The sequence below is a fragment of the Oncorhynchus gorbuscha genome, linkage group LG19 (assembly GCF_021184085.1).
Source record: "Oncorhynchus gorbuscha isolate QuinsamMale2020 ecotype Even-year linkage group LG19, OgorEven_v1.0, whole genome shotgun sequence".
Classification (NCBI taxonomy): domain Eukaryota; kingdom Metazoa; phylum Chordata; class Actinopteri; order Salmoniformes; family Salmonidae; genus Oncorhynchus; species Oncorhynchus gorbuscha.
The window spans coordinates 56974099-56985696 of NC_060191.1; positions in this window are offsets into that span (position 1 = coordinate 56974099).

Here is an 11598-nt window from a genome sequence, read left to right on the forward strand (position 1 = left end):
ACCCCTCCAGCTGATTGTTTCAGTCGTCACCCCTCCAGCTGATTGTTTCAGTCGTCACCCCTCCAGCTGATTGTTCCAGTCGTCACCCTCCAGCTGATTGTTTCAGTCGTCACCCCTCCAGCTGATTGTTCCAGTCGTCACCCCTCCAGCTGATTGTTCCAGTCGTCACCCCTCCAGCTGATTGTTTCAGTCGTCACCCCTCCATGGCTGATTGTTTCAGTCGTCACCCCTCCAGCTGATTGTTTCAGTCGTCACCCTCCAGCTGATTGTTCCAGTCGTCACCCCTCCAGCTGATTGTTCCAGTCGTCACCCCTCCAGCTGATTGTTTCAGTCGTCACCCCTCCAGCTGATTGTTCCAGTCGCTGATTGTTTCAGTCGTCACCCCTCCAGCTGATTGTTCCAGTGGTCACCCCTCCAGCTGATTGTTCCAGTCGTCACCCCTCCATGGCTGATTGTTTCAGTCGTCACCCCTCCAGCTGATTGTTCCAGTCGTCACCCCTCCATGGCTGATTGTTCCAGTCGTCACCCCTCCAGCTGATTGTTCCAGTCGTCACCCCTCCAGCTGATTGTTTCAGTCGTCACCCCTCCAGCTGATTGTTCCAGTCGTCACCCCTCCATGGCTGATTGTTCCAGTCGTCACCCTCCAGCTGATTGTTCCAGTCGTCACCCCTCCAGCTGATTGTTCCAGTCGTCACCCCTCCAGCTGATTGTTCCAGTCGACCCCTCCAGCTGATTGTTTCAGTCGTCACCCCTCCAGCTGATTGTTCCAGTCGTCACCCTCCAGCTGATTGTTCCAGTCGTCACCCCTCCAGCTGATTGTTCCAGTCGTCACCCTCCATGGCTGATTGTTCCAGTCGTCACCCCTCCAGCTGATTGTTCCAGTCGTCACCCCTCCAGCTGATTGTTCCAGTCGTCACCCCTCCAGCTGATTGTTCCAGTCGTCACCCTCCATGGCTGATTGTTCCAGTCGTCACCCCTCCAGCTGATTGTTCCAGTCGTCACCCTCCATGGCTGATTGTTCCAGTCGTCACCCCTCCAGCTGATTGTTCCAGTCGTCACCCCTCCAGCTGATTGTTCCAGTCGTCACCCCTCCAGCTGATTGTTCCAGTCGTCACCCCTCCAGCTGATTGTTCCAGTCGTCACCCCTCCAGCTGATTGTTCCAGTCGTCACCCCTCCAGCTGATTGTTCCAGTCGTCACCCTCCATGGCTGATTGTTTCAGTCGTCACCCCTCCAGCTGATTGTTCCAGTCGTCACCCCTCCAGCTGATTGTTCCAGTCGTCACCCCTCCAGCTGATTGTTCCAGTCGTCACCCCTCCAGCTGATTGTTCCAGTCGTCACCCTCCATGGCTGATTGTTCCAGTCGTCACCCCTCCAGCTGATTGTTCCAGTCGTCACCCCTCCATGGCTGATTGTTCCAGTCGTCACCCCTCCATGGCTGATTGTTCCAGTCGTCACCCCTCCAGCTGATTGTTCCAGTCGTCACCCCTCCATGGCTGATTGTTCCAGTCGTCACCCCTCCAGCTGATTGTTCCAGTCGTCACCCCTCCAGCTGATTGTTCCAGTCGTCACCCCTCCAGCTGATTGTTCCAGTCGTCACCCCTTCAGCTGATTGTTCCAGTCGTCACCCCTCCATGGCTGATTGTTCCAGTCGTCACCCCTCCAGCTGATTGTTCCAGTCGTCACCCCTCCAGCTGATTGTTTCAGTCATCACCCCTCCAGCTGATTGTTCCAGTCGTCACCCCTCCATGGCTGATTGTTCCAGTCGTCACCCCTCCAGCTGATTGTTCCAGTCGTCACCCCTCCAGCTGATTGTTTCAGTCGTCACCCCTCCAGCTGATTGTTCCAGTCGTCACCCCTCCATGGCTGATTGTTCCAGTCGTCACCCCTCCAGCTGATTGTTCCAGTCGTCACCCCTCCAGCTGATTGTTCCAGTCGTCACCCCTCCAGCTGATTGTTCCAGTCGTCACCCCTCCAGCTGATTGTTTCAGTCGTCACCCCTCCAGCTGATTGTTCCAGTCGTCACCCCTCCAGCTGATTGTTCCAGTCGTCACCCCTCCAGCTGATTGTTCCAGTCGTCACCCCTCCAGCTGATTGTTCCAGTCGTCACCCCTCCAGCTGATTGTTTCAGTCGTCACCCTCCATGGCTGATTGTTCCAGTCGTCACCCCTCCAGCTGATTGTTCCAGTCGTCACCCCTCCAGCTGATTGTTTCAGTCGTCACCCTCCATGGCTGATTGTTCCAGTCGTCACCCCTCCAGCTGATTGTTCCAGTCGTCACCCCTCCAGCTGATTGTTCCAGTCGTCACCCCTCCAGCTGATTGTTCCAGTCGTCACCCCTCCAGCTGATTGTTCCAGTCGTCACCCCTCCAGCTGATTGTTCCAGTCGTCACCCCTCCAGCTGATTGTTCCAGTCGTCACCCCTCCAGCTGATTGTTCCAGTCGTCACCCTCCATGGCTGATTGTTTCAGTCGTCACCCCTCCAGCTGATTGTTCCAGTCGTCACCCTCCAGCTGATTGTTCCAGTCGTCACCCCTCCATGGCTGATTGTTCCAGTCGTCACCCTCCATGGCTGATTGTTCCAGTCGTCACCCCTCCAGCTGATTGTTCCAGTCGTCACCCCTCCAGCTGATTGTTCCAGTCGTCACCCCTCCAGCTGATTGTTCCAGTCGTCACCCCTCCAGCTGATTGTTCCAGTCGTCACCCCTCCAGCTGATTGTTCCAGTCGTCACCCTCCATGGCTGATTGTTCCAGTCGTCACCCCTCCAGCTGATTGTTCCAGTCGTCACCCCTCCAGCTGATTGTTCCAGTCGTCACCCCTCCAGCTGATTGTTCCAGTCGTCACCCTCCATGGCTGATTGTTTCAGTCGTCACCCCTCCAGCTGATTGTTCCAGTCGTCACCCCTCCAGCTGATTGTTCCAGTCGTCACCCCTCCAGCTGATTGTTCCAGTCGTCACCCCTCCATGGCTGATTGTTCCAGTCGTCACCCTCCATGGCTGATTGTTCCAGTCGTCACCCCTCCAGCTGATTGTTCCAGTCGTCACCCCTCCAGCTGATTGTTCCAGTCGTCACCCCTCCAGCTGATTGTTCCAGTCGTCACCCCTCCAGCTGATTGTTCCAGTCGTCACCCCTCCATGGCTGATTGTTCCAGTCGTCACCCTCCATGGCTGATTGTTCCAGTCGTCACCCCTCCAGCTGATTGTTCCAGTCGTCACCCCTCCATGGCTGATTGTTCCAGTCGTCACCCCTCCATGGCTGATTGTTCCAGTCGTCACCCCTCCAGCTGATTGTTCCAGTCGTCACCCCTCCAGCTGATTGTTCCAGTCGTCACCCCTCCATGGCTGATTGTTCCAGTCGTCACCCCTCCAGCTGATTGTTACAGTCGTCACCCCTCCATGGCTGATTGTTCCAGTCGTCACCCCTCCATGGCTGATTGTTCCAGTCGTCACCCCTCCATGGCTGATTGTTCCAGTCGTCACCCCTCCAGCTGATTGTTCCAGTCGTCACCCCTCCAGCTGATTGTTCCAGTCGTCACCCCTCCATGGCTGATTGTTCCAGTCGTCACCCTCCATGGCTGATTGTTCCAGTCGTCACCCCTCCAGCTGATTGTTCCAGTCGTCACCCCTCCAGCTGATTGTTCCAGTCGTCACCCTCCAGCTGATTGTTCCAGTCGTCACCCTCCATGGCTGATTGTTCCAGTCGTCACCCCTCCAGCTGATTGTTCCAGTCGTCACCCCTCCAGCTGATTGTTCCAGTCGTCACCCCTCCAGCTGATTGTTCCAGTCGTCACCCCTCCAGCTGATTGTTCCAGTCGTCACCCCTCCAGCTGATTGTTCCAGTCGTCACCCCTCCAGCTGATTGTTCCAGTCGTCACCCCTCCAGCTGATTGTTCCAGTCGTCACCCCTCCAGCTGATTGTTCCAGTCGTCACCCCTCCAGCTGATTGTTCCAGTCGTCACCCTCCATGGCTGATTGTTCCAGTCGTCACCCTCCATGGCTGATTGTTCCAGTCGTCACCCCTCCAGCTGATTGTTCCAGTCGTCACCCTCCAGCTGATTGTTCCAGTCGTCACCCCTCCAGCTGATTGTTCCAGTCGTCACCCCTCCAGCTGATTGTTCCAGTCGTCACCCTCCATGGCTGATTGTTCCAGTCGTCACCCTCCATGGCTGATTGTTCCAGTCGTCACCCCTCCAGCTGATTGTTTCAGTCGTCACCCCTCCAGCTGATTGTTCCAGTCGTCACCCCTCCAGCTGATTGTTCCAGTCGTCACCCCTCCAGCTGATTGTTCCAGTCGTCACCCTCCATGGCTGATTGTTCCAGTCGTCACCCCTCCAGCTGATTGTTCCAGTCGTCACCCCTCCAGCTGATTGTTCCAGTCGTCACCCCTCCATGGCTGATTGTTCCAGTCGTCACCCCTCCAGCTGATTGTTCCAGTCGTCACCCCTCCATGGCTGATTGTTCCAGTCGTCACCCCTCCAGCTGATTGTTCCAGTCGTCACCCCTCCAGCTGATTGTTTCAGTCGTCACCCCTCCAGCTGATTGTTCCAGTCGTCACCCCTCCAGCTGATTGTTCCAGTCGTCACCCCTCCAGCTGATTGTTCCAGTCGTCACCCCTCCAGCTGATTGTTCCAGTCGTCACCCTCCATGGCTGATTGTTCCAGTCGTCACCCCTCCAGCTGATTGTTCCAGTCGCCACCCTCCAGCTGATTGTTCCAGTCGTCACCCTCCATGGCTGATTGTTCCAGTCGTCACCCTCCATGGCTGATTGTTCCAGTCGTCACCCCTCCAGCTGATTGTTCCAGTCGTCACCCCTCCAGCTGATTGTTCCAGTCGTCACCCTCCATGGCTGATTGTTCCAGTCGTCACCCCTCCAGCTGATTGTTCCAGTCGTCACCCCTCCAGCTGATTGTTCCAGTCGTCACCCCTCCATGGCTGATTGTTCCAGTCGTCACCCTCCATGGCTGATTGTTCCAGTCGTCACCCCTCCAGCTGATTGTTCCAGTCGTCACCCCTCCAGCTGATTGTTCCAGTCGTCACCCTCCATGGCTGATTGTTCCAGTCGTCACCCCTCCAGCTGATTGTTCCAGTCGTCACCCCTCCAGCTGATTGTTCCAGTCGTCACCCTCCAGCTGATTGTTCCAGTCGTCACCCCTCCAGCTGATTGTTCCAGTCGTCACCCCTCCAGCTGATTGTTCCAGTCGTCACCCTCCAGCTGATTGTTCCAGTCGTCACCCCTCCAGCTGATTGTTCCAGTCGTCACCCTCCAGCTGATTGTTCCAGTCGTCACCCCTCCAGCTGATTGTTCCAGTCGTCACCCTCCATGGCTGATTGTTCCAGTCGTCACCCCTCCAGCTGATTGTTCCAGTCGTCACCCCTCCAGCTGATTGTTCCAGTCGTCACCCTCCATGGCTGATTGTTCCAGTCGTCACCCCTCCAGCTGATTGTTCCAGTCGTCACCCCTCCATGGCTGATTGTTCCAGTCGTCACCCCTCCAGCTGATTGTTCCAGTCGTCACCCCTCCAGCTGATTGTTCCAGTCGTCACCCCTCCATGGCTGATTGTTCCAGTCGTCACCCCTCCAGCTGATTGTTCCAGTCGTCACCCCTCCAGCTGATTGTTCCAGTCGTCACCCCTCCAGCTGATTGTTCCAGTCGTCACCCCTCCATGGCTGATTGTTCCAGTCGTCACCCCTCCAGCTGATTGTTCCAGTCGTCACCCTCCATGGCTGATCGTTCCAGTCGTCACCCCTCCATGGCTGATCGTTCCAGTCGTCACCCCTCCATGGCTGATTGTTCCAGTCGTCACCCTCCATGGCTGATTGTTACAGTCGTCACCCCTCCAGCTGATTGTTCCAGTCGTCACCCCTCCAGCTGATTGTTCCAGTCGTCACCCTCCATGGCTGATTGTTCCAGTCGTCACCCTCCATGGCTGATTGTTCCAGTCGTCACCCCTCCAGCTGATTGTTCCAGTCGTCACCCCTCCAGCTGATTGTTCCAGTCGTCACCCCTCCAGCTGATTGTTCCAGTCGTCACCCCTCCAGCTGATTGTTCCAGTCGTCACCCCTCCAGCTGATTGTTCCAGTCGTCACCCCTCCAGCTGATTGTTCCAGTCGTCACCCCTCCAGCTGATTGTTCCAGTCGTCACCCCTCCAGCTGATTGTTCCAGTGTCACCCTCCAGCTGATTGTTCCAGTCGTCACCCTCCAGCTGATTGTTCCAGTCGTCACCCTCCATGGCTGATTGTTCCAGTCGTCACCCCTCCAGCTGATTGTTCCAGTCGTCACCCCTCCAGCTGATTGTTCCAGTCGTCACCCTCCATGGCTGATTGTTCCAGTCGTCACCCCTCCAGCTGATTGTTCCAGTCGTCACCCCTCCATGGCTGATTGTTCCAGTCGTCACCCCTCCAGCTGATTGTTCCAGTCGTCACCCCTCCAGCTGATTGTTCCAGTCGTCACCCCTCCAGCTGATTGTTCCAGTCGTCACCCCTCCATGGCTGATTGTTCCAGTCGTCACCCCTCCAGCTGATTGTTCCAGTCGTCACCCTCCATGGCTGATCGTTCCAGTCGTCACCCTCCATGGCTAATTGTTCCAGTCGTCACCCTCCATGGCTGATTGTTTCAGTCGTCACCCTCCAGCTGATTGTTCCAGTCGTCACCCTCCATGGCTGATCGTTCCAGTCGTCACCCTCCATGGCTTATCGTTCCAGTCGTCACCCCTCCAGCTGATTGTTCCAGTCGTCACCCCTCCAGCTGATTGTTCCAGTCGTCACCCTCCATGGCTGATCGTTCCAGTCGTCACCCCTCCATGGCTGATCGTTCCAGTCGTCACCCCTCCAGCTGATTGTTCCAGTCGTCACCCCTCCAGCTGATTGTTTCAGTCGTCACCCCTCCAGCTGATTGTTTCAGTCGTCACCCCTCCAGCTGATTGTTTCAGTCGTCACCCCTCCAGCTGATTGTTCCAGTCGTCACCCCTCCATGGCTGATTGTTTCAGTCGTCACCCTCCAGCTGATTGTTCCAGTCGTCACCCCTCCAGCTGATTGTTTCAGTCGTCACCCTCCAGCTGATTGTTCCAGTCGTCACACCTCCATGGCTGATTGTTTCAGTCGTCACCCCTCCAGCTGATTGTTTCAGTCGTCACCCCTCCAGCTGATTGTTCCAGTCGTCACCCTCCATGGCTGATTGTTTCAGTCGTCACCCCTCCAGCTGATTGTTCCAGTCGTCACCCCTCCATGGCTGATTGTTTCAGTCGTCACCCCTCCAGCTGATTGTTTCAGTCGTCACCCTCCAGCTGATTGTTCCAGTCGTCACACCTCCATGGCTGATTGTTTCAGTCGTCACCCCTCCAGCTGATTGTTCCAGTCGTCACCCCTCCATGGCTGATTGTTCCAGTCGTCACCCCTCCAGCTGATTGTTTCAGTCGTCACCCTCCAGCTGATTGTTCCAGTCGTCACACCTCCATGGCTGATTGTTTCAGTCGTCACCCCTCCAGCTGATTGTTCCAGTCGTCACCCCTCCAGCTGATTGTTTCAGTCGTCACCCCTCCAGCTGATTGTTCCAGTCGTCACCCCTCCATGGCTTATCGTTCCAGTCGTCACCCCTCCAGCTGATTGTTCCAGTCGTCACCCCTCCAGCTGATTGTTCCAGTCGTCACCCTCCAGCTGATTGTTCCAGTCGTCACCCTCCAGCTGATTGTTCCAGTCGTCACCCTCCAGCTGATTGTTCCAGTCGTCACCCTCCATGGCTGATTGTTCCAGTCGTCACCCCTCCAGCTGATTGTTCCAGTCGTCACCCCTCCAGCTGATTGTTCCAGTCGTCACCCTCCATGGCTGATTGTTCCAGTCGTCACCCCTCCAGCTGATTGTTCCAGTCGTCACCCCTCCATGGCTGATTGTTCCAGTCGTCACCCCTCCAGCTGATTGTTCCAGTCGTCACCCCTCCAGCTGATTGTTCCAGTCGTCACCCCTCCAGCTGATTGTTCCAGTCGTCACCCCTCCATGGCTGATTGTTCCAGTCGTCACCCCTCCAGCTGATTGTTCCAGTCGTCACCCTCCATGGCTGATCGTTCCAGTCGTCACCCTCCATGGCTAATTGTTCCAGTCGTCACCCTCCATGGCTGATTGTTTCAGTCGTCACCCCTCCAGCTGATTGTTCCAGTCGTCACCCTCCATGGCTGATCGTTCCAGTCGTCACCCTCCATGGCTTATCGTTCCAGTCGTCACCCCTCCAGCTGATTGTTCCAGTCGTCACCCCTCCAGCTGATTGTTCCAGTCGTCACCCTCCATGGCTGATCGTTCCAGTCGTCACCCCTCCATGGCTGATCGTTCCAGTCGTCACCCCTCCAGCTGATTGTTCCAGTCGTCACCCCTCCAGCTGATTGTTTCAGTCGTCACCCCTCCAGCTGATTGTTTCAGTCGTCACCCCTCCAGCTGATTGTTTCAGTCGTCACCCCTCCAGCTGATTGTTCCAGTCGTCACCCCTCCATGGCTGATTGTTTCAGTCGTCACCCCTCCAGCTGATTGTTCCAGTCGTCACCCCTCCAGCTGATTGTTTCAGTCGTCACCCTCCAGCTGATTGTTCCAGTCGTCACACCTCCATGGCTGATTGTTTCAGTCGTCACCCCTCCAGCTGATTGTTTCAGTCGTCACCCCTCCAGCTGATTGTTCCAGTCGTCACCCTCCATGGCTGATTGTTTCAGTCGTCACCCCTCCAGCTGATTGTTCCAGTCGTCACCCCTCCATGGCTGATTGTTTCAGTCGTCACCCCTCCAGCTGATTGTTTCAGTCGTCACCCTCCAGCTGATTGTTCCAGTCGTCACACCTCCATGGCTGATTGTTTCAGTCGTCACCCCTCCAGCTGATTGTTCCAGTCGTCACCCCTCCATGGCTGATTGTTCCAGTCGTCACCCCTCCAGCTGATTGTTTCAGTCGTCACCCTCCAGCTGATTGTTCCAGTCGTCACACCTCCATGGCTGATTGTTTCAGTCGTCACCCCTCCAGCTGATTGTTCCAGTCGTCACCCCTCCAGCTGATTGTTTCAGTCGTCACCCCTCCAGCTGATTGTTCCAGTCGTCACCCCTCCAGCTGATTGTTTCAGTCGTCACCCCTCCAGCTGATTGTTCCAGTCGTCACCCCTCCAGCTGATTGTTCCAGTCGTCACCCCTCCAGCTGATTGTTCCAGTCGTCACCCCTCCAGCTGATTGTTCCAGTCGTCACCCCTCCAGCTGATTGTTCCAGTCGTCACCCCTCCAGCTGATTGTTCCAGTCGTCACCCCTCCAGCTGATTGTTCCAGTCGTCACCCTCCATGGCTGATTGTTTCAGTCGTCACCCCTCCAGCTGATTGTTCCAGTCGTCACCCCTCCAGCTGATTGTTCCAGTCGTCACCCCTCCAGCTGATTGTTCCAGTCGTCACCCCTCCAGCTGATTGTTCCAGTCGTCTCCCTCCATGGCTGATTGTTCCAGTCGTCACCCCTCCAGCTGATTGTTCCAGTCGTCACCCCTCCATGGCTGATTGTTCCAGTCGTCACCCCTCCATGGCTGATTGTTCCAGTCGTCACCCCTCCAGCTGATTGTTCCAGTCGTCACCCCTCCAGCTGATTGTTTCAGTCGTCACCCCTCCAGCTGATTGTTCCAGTCGTCACCCCTCCATGGCTGATTGTTCCAGTCGTCACCCCTCCAGCTGATTGTTCCAGTCGTCACCCCTCCAGCTGATTGTTTCAGTCGTCACCCCTCCAGCTGATTGTTCCAGTCGTCACCCCTCCATGGCTGATTGTTCCAGTCGTCACCCTCCATGGCTGATTGTTTCAGTCGTCATCCTCCAGCTGATTGTTCCAGTCGTCACCCCTCCAGCTGATTGTTTCAGTCGTCACCCTCCAGCTGATTGTTCCAGTCGTCACCCCTCCAGCTGATTGTTCCAGTCGTCACCCCTCCAGCTGATTGTTCCAGTCGTCACCCCTCCAGCTGATTGTTTCAGTCGTCACCCTCCATGGCTGATTGTTCCAGTCGTCACCCCTCCAGCTGATTGTTCCAGTCGTCACCCCTCCAGCTGATTGTTCCAGTCGTCACCCCTCCAGCTGATTGTTCCAGTCGTCACCCCTCCAGCTGATTGTTCCAGTCGTCACCCCTCCAGCTGATTGTTCCAGTCGTCACCCCTCCAGCTGATTGTTCCAGTCGTCACCCCTCCAGCTGATTGTTCCAGTCGTCACCCTCCATGGCTGATTGTTTCAGTCGTCACCCCTCCAGCTGATTGTTCCAGTCGTCACCCTCCAGCTGATTGTTCCAGTCGTCACCCCTCCATGGCTGATTGTTCCAGTCGTCACCCTCCATGGCTGATTGTTCCAGTCGTCACCCTCCAGCTGATTGTTCCAGTCGTCACCCCTCCAGCTGATTGTTCCAGTCGTCACCCTTCCAGCTGATTGTTCCAGTCGTCACCCCTCCAGCTGATTGTTCCAGTCGTCACCCCTCCAGCTGATTGTTCCAGTCGTCACCCCTCCAGCTGATTGTTCCAGTCGTCACCCCTCCAGCTGATTGTTTCAGTCGTCACCCCTCCAGCTGATTGTTCCAGTAGTCACCCCTCCAGCTGATTGTTCCAGTCGTCACCCCTCCAGCTGATTGTTCCAGTCGTCACCCTCCATGGCTGATTGTTCCAGTCGTCACCCCTCCAGCTGATTGTTCCAGTCGTCACCCCTCCAGCTGATTGTTCCAGTCGTCACCCCTCCAGCTGATTGTTCCAGTCGTCACCCCTCCAGCTGATTGTTCCAGTCGTCACCCCTCCAGCTGATTGTTTCAGTCGTCACCCCTCCAGCTGATTGTTCCAGTAGTCACCCCTCCAGCTGATTGTTCCAGTCGTCACCCTCCATGGCTGATTGTTTCAGTCGTCACCCCTCCAGCTGATTGTTCCAGTCGTCACCCCTCCAGCTGATTGTTCCAGTCGTCACCCCTCCAGCTGATTGTTCCAGTCGTCACCCCTCCATGGCTGATTGTTCCAGTCGTCACCCTCCATGGCTGATTGTTCCAGTCGTCACCCCTCCAGCTGATTGTTCCAGTCGTCACCCCTCCAGCTGATTGTTCCAGTCGTCACCCCTCCAGCTGATTGTTCCAGTCGTCACCCCTCCAGCTGATTGTTCCAGTCGTCACCCCTCCATGGCTGATTGTTCCAGTCGTCACCCTCCATGGCTGATTGTTCCAGTCGTCACCCCTCCATCTGATTGTTCCAGTCGTCACCCCTCCATGGCTGATTGTTCCAGTCGTCACCCCTCCATGGCTGATTGTTCCAGTCGTCACCCCTCCATGGCTGATTGTTCCAGTCGTCACCCCTCCAGCTGATTGTTCCAGTCGTCACCCCTCCATGGCTGATTGTTCCAGTCGTCACCCCTCCATGGCTGATTGTTCCAGTCGTCACCCCTCCATGGCTGATTGTTCCAGTCGTCACCCCTCCAGCTGATTGTTCCAGTCGTCACCCCTCCATGGCTGATTGTTCCAGTCGTCACCCTCCATGGCTGATTGTTCCAGTCGTCACCCCTCCAGCTGATTGTTCCAGTCGTCACCCCTCCAGATGATTGTTCCAGTCGTCACCCCTCCAGCTGATTGTTCCAGTCGTCACCCTC